Source organism: Carya illinoinensis, chromosome 4, assembly GCF_018687715.1.
Source record: "Carya illinoinensis cultivar Pawnee chromosome 4, C.illinoinensisPawnee_v1, whole genome shotgun sequence".
Taxonomy (NCBI): Eukaryota; Viridiplantae; Streptophyta; class Magnoliopsida; order Fagales; family Juglandaceae; genus Carya; species Carya illinoinensis.
In genome coordinates, this window is record NC_056755.1 from 34,180,813 (window position 1) to 34,189,540 (window position 8,728).

The 8,728-nt window shown below is 35.7% G+C and overlaps 1 long non-coding RNA gene across 12 annotated transcripts; it reads left to right on the plus strand.

The window, feature by feature from the left end:
* Positions 1-2,437: 2,437 nt before the first annotated feature.
* LOC122306957 lies at positions 2,438-7,549 on the plus strand. 12 transcript variants are annotated; one of them, XR_006241587.1, is made up of 10 exons: positions 2,438-2,757; positions 2,989-3,055; positions 3,617-3,902; positions 4,039-4,355; positions 5,085-5,189; positions 5,882-5,944; positions 6,022-6,096; positions 6,218-6,742; positions 6,833-6,918; positions 7,044-7,549. It is a non-coding gene; the product is annotated as an uncharacterized LOC122306957 (long non-coding RNA). The 12 variants fall into 12 exon arrangements; XR_006241585.1 differs by having other exon boundaries at positions 5,882-6,096; XR_006241586.1 differs by having other exon boundaries at positions 6,022-6,742.
* Positions 7,550-8,728: the final 1,179 nt, after the last annotated feature.

The window sequence follows — 8,728 nt, forward strand, 5'->3', positions numbered from 1 at the left end:
ATTTAAATATATTTTTGCTTTAACAATAAATTGTGACTGGTTGGTTATGTCGGACTGAATCTGAAGAGTTGGGGGTCGGATAGATTAGAGGACGGAGTTATTTCTATGTTGGTTGATGAAGAGAATTGTTGGATATATTTATGTCTTATCATTTGCATTGCATAGTACATGCATATACATGTATTGAAAAAAGAAAACTGGGTTTTCGTGTAATTGCATGCATGTTCATGTGTTGGAACTTGAAAATTGGGTGTTCAAGCGATAAATGATTTTTGGGTATATTTGAATGATTGGATTGATTGGTTTGAGTTAAAGGTACTGTAGGGATGGTGGTAGAGTCCTGCCGGCGATTCCTGCCTACAGATGGATTTGTAGGGATGGTGATAAGCAGGGATAGTGGTAGAGTCCCGCCTGTGATTTCCGCCTACAGTACTCTGATGGTTTAGTTAATGGGTCATTTTTTGAAAAAATGGCGATATTGGATTTTGGGCCATTATCTGGGATAATGGTGAGGAAATATTTTAAAGCAAATGTTTTGAGCCAAAAATGAGATTTTTGGCTTGCATGAAAAAAAGTAGATTTTTGGGACATATGTATATGGTATCATGTTCATGCATTTGGTTATTGCATAAATGTATTTTGTTATTTTGTGGATATTTGGATTATTACTTACCAGCGGTACCGTCTTTGGTATCATATGAGTAGCAGCAATGGAGACCTTTACTTCCACTTATGATAAAATGCCATTCATTTCAATATGAGTAGCAGCAATGAATGAATTCTGAAAAACCCCCGCCATCAAATCATCCATTTGGTCACCTCTCCTCCAATTACCATACTCATCTTGCAACTGTAGAATATGATTTTTCCTCCTTCTGGCATTCACTTTATGATGAAAAAACTGCGAGTTACTGTCACCTTCCTATAGCCATACCACCTTTGACCGTTGTTTCCACATTACTTCATCCCTCTCCAACCATTTATGTACGTCCTCACGAGCACTCTTATGGAGAGAACTTTGTTGATAAGACAGATCCAATTCTTGAATTCTTTCAATTTCATTATAGCCGAAGCTAATTCTTTTTTAACATTTCCGAAACAGTTTTTATTCCACCTCTTCAACTTAGTTGCGCAAGTAGATATTCTGCCCATAATGTGACTTAAAGAAACCACTCCAGCACCCCCATTCCAAGCACTCTCAACAATACCTGAACACTCCTTATCCCCCACCCACATGGTTTTGAACCTAAATGGTCTTTCTCCCCTTCTTCTAATCAGCCCACCATTGAAATCCAACCATAATGGAATATGATCAGAATATGCCATAACTCCATATTGAACTTTTAGAAAAGGAAAAGCCACACACCAAGAAGAATTTGCAAGAAAACGATCCAATCTCTCACTTACACCCTCAACCCCCCCCCCCCCCCCCCCCCCGGGCCCCCCCGGGTCCCTCCTATTACACCAAGTATAAGGAACAACAAGAATAGCCTAAATCACAAAGTCCCCCCTTCATCTAACACAAATCTAAAACCTGCCATTTGTCACTCACTTCTAAAATTACTCCCACATTTTTCTGATTGATAGAGAATTTCATTGAAGTCCTCAAAAACCGACCAATGACAAGTCACTCCCATATCCAAAGTTTTAACTATATTCCAAACCTCATCCCGCCTATCAGATTGTAAATGACCATACACACCAATAATTAGCCCCTCCCCTCCTTCGAAACTAGAATCATTAACAGAAGCATGAATATGATTCATAGAATAATTAAGCACATTCAAATCACAATCATCTTTCCACAATAATGCCAAACCTCCACTACGACCAAACCTCCAGTACGTGACTTAAAACTAATTTAAACATTAGAAAGAAACATTAACCGAAATGTATATATATAGATATATATTATTGTCAAAATATTATAATATTGAAGTAAAAAACCCAAAAACTAGCCAACACAAAATATCTTAATTACTTTGAATAATCAATCACAAATATATTCTTTATAAATAACAAATAAATTGAAAAACTAAGGTCTTGAACCATTTAATTTTATATTTCTTCTTATATCTAAGTGTGTATATATATATATATATTCTTACATTCCTCTTTATTATAATTATTTGTAGCACTCAAAATAAAATAATCTTTTAACTTATGAATAAAACCTAAAACATTACATTTACCCCCATTCAATTCCTCTCTCTATCTTTCTCTCTCATAATTCTCTTTTGTAACAGCAACTAATACGTACTTGTTCTTATTCCTTTTTTAATAGCAATTGCACATGTGACTCTTAAAGAATATTTATTAAATTCAATCCCTAATTGATTGACTTGTCGTGGTCATCGGTATTCGAGATACAGTGTCAGTGATGTCCCTCCCTCATCTTTGAGTTTCCTTTTAAGTTTGAAATGCAAAAGAAAAAAAAAAAAAAAAGACATCAGACGGCTTTTCTCCTTCGCTCCATCGTGAACCACGCATACGGTTTTCTCCTCCGCAATATTGCAACATCTTTTCTCCTCCACTCCTCTTTCACCATGGAAACAACGTTCTCCTTTGCTCCCTCTATCACAAAACAACCAAGCTGATACCCAGAGCCCACCTCCTCTCCCGTCGTGGGAACAATGTTGTCCTCCGCTCCATTGCGAACCAAGCAGGCCAAACGATACCCCTAGTCGAGCCTCCTCTCCTGCCGTGGGAACAACGGCACCGTCGAATGTGAGATACCCATCCCCCATACCCATTTAGGTTAGTCCTAAAGGAGTTAAATGCCAGAGAATATGCCCGCATCTCCTTGATTATGTAGTTTTTGAATTAATGTGGTAAAGCACATTATATCGCTTTTTGTACGCTGTTGACAATGATCTTTATTCTCTATGCACCTACTTTATTTTGTTAACTTAGCTGGTTTCTACTTTCTTGCAAGATTCATAACTTTTTAGTCTTACAAAATAACGAGAGCCTCTCTTTTTATGTCAGATGATGCATATAGAAAGACAATGTAATCTCTACGAAGCTAAGTTTCGAAAGATGGAGTTTGGTTCAAGTGAGTTCAAGATATAAAATGGATGTCTCAATTTTACATTATCATCCAGAGCCACAAGCCCCAATTCCTATTTCTTTAAAATAATGGTAGAATTGTTTATTAAATTGGGAGTTAATCTAAATATCATTTTCAAATATATAGAATAGTTATGCCGTGTTGGTTGTCAAGGAGAGAGGGGAAGAAACCTTTGTTGTAATTGGCACGTATGGAAACTATTAAGTCTACTTAATTTTTACTTTTCAAAGCTCATTCTCAAGGTGTGGGAATCTCTGTCAAACATATCATGTTGCAAGACACTAGTTGTTGTTTACGATAGACATTGTATCCTTCAAGTTGGTTTCACAGCTAAATCTTTTATTGGTGATGATGAGGTTGTGGTTGTGGATACCAACAAACTAATGCAAGGATAACTCTAGCATAATCTTATGAGATCTGGAGCTTGTAAGTTATTTGAAGGAACTTCCTATTGGAGGTTTCAAGTATTTGACTATGTCATAAACTTTGGAAGTTATCTACCAAAACAAATCATCTTGAAACCATCTATTTTACCTGATTTTACAGAGTGCTACCTAGCCAACCTATCTCTTTATCCTGGGAAGTCTAAACTGCCATTTCTGCCTTCAAATGCATAGGTATCATGCATGAACTAAAGTTGAATTTTCTTGGCAAGTGCAAGGTTTTAAAAATGCAACTTTCAAAGAGAAACTTACACCAGCCTCACTTTGTTGGCGATAATTCTACAGCCACTTGGAAAGAAAGGAATTGCACTTGGTTCTGGGAACACAATTAGGAGTTCTACAACTTCTGGTCAAGTGCTTCTCTCTTAGATTACTAATTTTAAACTCTGGTAATTCATCATTGGTTGAGGAGAGTGAAACTGTGTAGCAGCTTTCTTCCTTTTATTTTTCATTCCCTTCTCTCGAATTGTTAATTCTAGCTATCAGAGGATGCTTGGCATGATAGATGTTGCAATAATGCTACAGGTAGTCAAATTCGGGCACCCCTTGTGCACTCCCGCTGACTTGGCAAGTAGTTTTGTAAATTACCATATATTTCTGTGCTGAAGTAAGGATGGCTCTTGTTTCCCTCTCAATGCAAGAACAAAGAAGCAACGCAGAATGCAACCCAGCCCCTTTGATCTCCGCCATCAGCACGTCTCCACCACTAGCACTTCTGGGCATGGCTCTCTCACCACCGAGACGTCTGGGCAAGGCTCTGTCGCCACCAGCATGTCTGGACATCGGATTCGGGTTTCACATTCTGCAAAACGAGGCCTTCAACGATCTCTTGTGCACCCTCGGTAATGATCTCTGGCTTTTTCTCTTTTGTGGTCCCTTTCATGTGATTCCTTGAGTTTTGCTTACAAACAAAGAACAAGAAAGGTCAAACCTCGATTGTGCAAGGAACCAAATTTTTTTTATTTTTTATTTTTTGCTTTGACTAGTAAATTTTTACTCTTTTTGGCACATATTGATGCATTGTAGGAAATAGTTACTTTGTTTCGCACGCATTGATGCTTTTTTCTATCATTTTTACTCTTTTTTTGAAATGTCTTGGTGTTTTGATGCTATTAGTAGATAGAGAGTTCATTTTATTAGTACTGTTTTAGAGGAAATTCATAAATGGTGTGAAAGTTGAGCGCCTTGATCAGATAAGTATGGTTTTTGTTTCAATGTTGTGCATTGTCACTCATATGTTGAGAGAGATTGTGAGCAATATATGTCTAGTTCTAAGTCAGTCTAGCTTTGAACTAATTACTCTGCCATTGAAATTGAGCAGGAAACATTAGCATTTAAGTCTACATTCAATTTTACTTCATTTACTTCAAGTCTAAACCTTAATATAGGGACTGATATAATTTTCTTGAAATTAATGACAATAAGGACAATGGGGTTGTCATATCAAGAGGGGGTGTGAGAGGAGATCTGCGAGAGGGATGGATTTCTTTTTTGTTTCTGTTTGTGAAGAATTTTCAGTTACTTGTTGATTGAGTTTAAGCTTTATACCTAACTAAGAAAAGTACTCACAGGTGGAGACAACCTTGGAAAAGCTGATAAATCATCATCCAAGAAATTTGACCAAATAATTCATGGGTAGTGGTTAATGTTGAAGATATGGTCAAGGAGTTTCAAAGGTAAAACAAAATTATTTTGTTCAATTTAATTAAAATCCATCGAACCATCTTATAAACAGTTTTCAATTTGACTAAAAACCTTTTGATCTTTATTTTTACAGTAGCTTCATTGCACATTAACGAAATCCTATTTCTGAAATCAATCTATTTTTTTTTATACTATAATCATTAAAATTTTCCCATGCATATAGGATACTGAATGCCTCAAACTTGAACTTATTTTACACAATTCCCCAAACTTGAAATGGAACACCTTCCATCTTAAAAAGAGCTGTTGTAAGTATTGGTTCATTCTTCAACTTTTATTGCACTATTTGAGTGGGGGGCACCCATATTTCTTATTTCTTGGCCTTTGAATAACACTTTAGATTCTTGTCCAAAATAGTTAAGAGCACAGAATTGATTGAAGGTAAGATGGTTGTGAGGGAATTATTTGGTCCATAAGCCGCATAAAATAAATTACCACAAGGATTAAGGCACTAAAGTGTCTTTTCTTTCATAAGTATTGTCTAGATGGAGAAAGGTAAAGAGCACGCATCTCCATTAACACCTACCACAGATCCACTAACAAATCCATTAACCCAGGTATTCATAACTGTGCTTAAAATCCTGTATAACTATTTCACTAAATCTCTACATTTATTACATAAGTTTTGGTTGACTCTTCAACTAATAGTTGGTTTATATGTTAGGTGTTAGCAAGACCCTTTTGCCCACAATTCTCAACACCTCATACCACAAGTCCAACAATGCAGGTATAACATTAGAGGAGATGAAGTAGTGTTTAATGTTTAAGTCTTTAGCACATTATCATTATTCCTTTATGTTTTAGGTGATACCAAGACCATGGTATCCGAATTTACCAACACCTCCTACCACTCATCCATCAACCAATACAGTGTTGTAGGTATTTTGAATTTTAATTTTAAACTATTAAACTATTATTTTAATGACTATATTGATTTTTGTTTTTCTGCACATTATCACTACCACTTTATATGTTAGGTGATACCTGTTTTATGTGTTAGGTGATGCCAACACTATTTTATCCAGACATCCAAAACTATATGGATGGTTTACATGCACAAATGTCATATGCATGGTTACCATCATTTGTTTCTTGTCCGTAATGTGCTAGAGAAGTACGTATTGGATCAATGGAGGAAAGATATAAAAAAGAGATACACTGTTATGAAAAGTAATTATAACGTAGCTGATGCAAGGCCAAATGTGAGCAGATATGCACGTATAATCAAAAAGTGTTACAATGTGGCAACAAATGCAGCATCATGTGATGACCATGTTGAGGATATGGTTGCAAAGTTGTCTGCAATGACGAGATCTACCTTGCCAACAAGCTGTTGCAACAACCCAAATCCAGGCCAGAAGTTGCCACTGCCAATACAAGTACAATTAAGAGTTCAAAGAAAGTACTTAGCCCTTGTGTTGTGCTAGATAAAGGTAGGCCGCCATCTCTCTGGAAAAAATCAATGATTGAGAGAGTGCATAAACCCAATACGAAAAAGGCTGCTCGAAGGGAAAAACGTAAATAGGTAAACTCAGTGTACCTTTGTAGTCGATGTATTAGCCATTGAAGTTGTAATTATTTGTTAGATGTAATATGGTGTTTCCCCATGTCGTAGCCGCATGGAAGAGATAGCGAAGTTGTTGATGCAGGAATTTATTTGGCCAAACAATTGTTGGGAATGAAGGGAGTGCTCCTTTTCAGGTAACATACCTATTACTGACTTTAAATTTTATTGTTATTATATTTGGTCAAATTAGATGAATGTTTTGCTCTATAGTTTACTTTGATCTTTTTTTTTTCTTTTTCTTTTTTTAATCTATTGCTAGTCGCCCCAAAACACTGTCGAAGTGTTGGAGTCTACTGGAACTCAGTTTGGCGTTGTGTGATGGAGACTCAAGAAAGTGTAGTTAATCTTGATTTATTCCGTCACTCTCTCTACTCTATTTTTTTTTTCTATTATGTTCATTTTTAACTATTTACATTACATTCATAGATGCAACTTGGGATAGATAGAACCCAGCTAGATAGCTTGCCTAGCTCCCAAATGCAACTTTGAGTTTCAGAATTGTTGTATTGTGTTTAATGTAAAAGCTACTCAAACTTGAGTTCAATGTAAATACTTGCTGGGTAGAAGCAACAAAGTTGATTACCTGCAAGCTAGCCCAGACACCCACGGATATTAAAAAAGAAAAAGAAGAAGAGAAATAACGAAGTTGACATTTTTGTAAAGTGGTTGTTATATTATGTTCATTGTATATAACTTATGTATTTTGAGTTCCAGACCTATTGTATTTTGTTCAATGTATGTATTATATGTTAAGTGTTCAATGTATTAATTTCCAGGCTTGTTGCATTGTGTTCAATGATATTTGAGTTTCACACTTGTCGTTTGGAAAAAGTTGTCTTTTTGGAACAATCCTTGTTAGTGCACGAGATTTTTATTGTTTGTTAAATGTGTAAAAGATGCTGATATGTTCTGCACAAGAAATAGATTTCATTACAACATAGAGACCATGTTCATTACAAACAGATTCTATGATAAACAAATCCTGCATATTAATATGCTACACATAGAGACCATGTCCATTACAACAAGGTGAGCAATAATTCGCTCGAGATTGTACAAAGCTCCTATTACTGTGATTGTATCAAATACAACCAAAATAAATATAGACAACACGCAATAGATACGAAGAAGTGTGTGTTCATGCTAGACTCCCAACTCCTTCACAATCTCCTCTCTTTTTGAAGCTCTTTCTTCTTCCTTAGCAATTCAATTTTTATCTACAAAAGTTCTTTTTCCCATAAGTGCACATTGGATTGTTCCTTGAAGTACAAATAACAAGAGAAGATGAAGCAACTGATGATGACATTCTCTCACAAGAGAAACTGATATGTTAGGAGCTTCATGAAAATAGCAACCCCTATCACAAAAGAAGTTATGATTAATTAAAACAATTAATTGCATTACAAGTAATAATAGAGCAAGTAAATGAAAATCTATTACTATATTTATGCCTTTTGATTGATAGCCATATCATTTATAATCAACACAGGTTTTGTTGGATGAAGTAGAATTTTAGCTTCCTACTTCAATGCACCTTCATTGGCTTTTAGCCATTCTCCTATGATGGAAACTCTCAATATGTCCATAGTAGTAGCACACTAGCTTCAGGCAATTGCACGAGTGACTAGAAAATATGTTCTTAGAATTTCGATTGCCAATCTTGCTTAGCTTCATGTATTGTTTTTTTGTTTTCTCCTATTGTGTAGCACATGATAAATAGATTTGTTATAGTAAATGGTTTTTCTATAAACCCAGCTAATGTTCTAGAAAACAGAAAAGAAGGGAAGAGGATTGACTAAGAACAATCCAGAACCATGCTATGTATTTGTAGTCCCCAATCCTGAAATATGAACTTCGGTGTCTCTTTTTCCTCTAGTGTAACTAATGGCTTGAAAACTACCTCTCCCTCCTTTTTGAACTCTGAATAGCCTTATGTCCTATGTG